Genomic DNA, 973 nt, shown 5'->3' with positions numbered 1-973 from the left:
GATGGACTTAAGCATGGCAATGATTATGTGGTTGGCCCAGGACCAAGCAATGTTTCATTCTGTTGTGCATAAGGTCACTATGAGTCAGTACTGACTCGATGGCACCTAACAACAACAAGCCCAAACTCCCCTTTTTTTCATAGGGTTTTCAATAGCTTGGATTTTGCAGTAGATTCAGGACTTTCTTACAAAGAGTCTCTGGCTGGCTTAGATCACCACCTTCTGATGAGTCTCTGGCAGTTACCACGGGTGCTACCCAGGGATTCCTGCAGTTTTTAAAAGGCACCACCCCTGAATAATTGTTATGTGTGACCAGGGTTGGGTTCCCTCTCCTGAAAGTCACTGGTGGTGGTTATAGGCTATGGAGTCTGTTCCGACTCATAGCGACCCTGGATAGGGTTTCCAAAGCTGTAAATCTTTACAGGAGCAGAAAGCCTCATCTTTCTCCCGCAGAACAGCTGGTAGTTTTGAACTGCTGACGTTGCGGTTCACCGCCCGATTCGTAACCACTACGCTACCAGAGCTTCTTGAAAGTCACTACTCCATGGCAAAGACTTGTTTTTTTTATCTCAATGTGAAAACTTTTCTCTTTCTAAAGCTCTGTTAGGGAAGAGATCATTACCAAGGCTAATATGAAAGAACTGTTGTCCAGTCCGTTTTCCAACTCCCAGCAACCCCACATAGGACAGAACGAAACAGCGCCCAGTCCTGCACTCTCCTCACTATGTTCTCTTTCAGCCCATTGTTGCAGCGACTCTGTCAATCCATCTAGTTTAGGGTCTTCGTACATTAACAATGACAATCTTGATCAAAGCACATTGCTTTTATTGTTGTTAAGCGCCATCGAGTCGGTTCTGACTCATAGCAACCCTGGATCGAGCTTCCGAAGAGCGGTTGGTGGGTTTGAACCATCAACTTGTGGTTCAAATCGACCTTGTGGTGCAGTGCTTATCCTACAGTGCCAGACTCATCA

Source organism: Chrysochloris asiatica, unplaced genomic scaffold (genome assembly GCF_000296735.1).
Source record: "Chrysochloris asiatica unplaced genomic scaffold, ChrAsi1.0 scaffold00125, whole genome shotgun sequence".
NCBI lineage: Eukaryota > Metazoa > Chordata > Mammalia > Afrosoricida > Chrysochloridae > Chrysochloris > Chrysochloris asiatica.
This window is presented reverse-complemented; position numbering follows the sequence as displayed.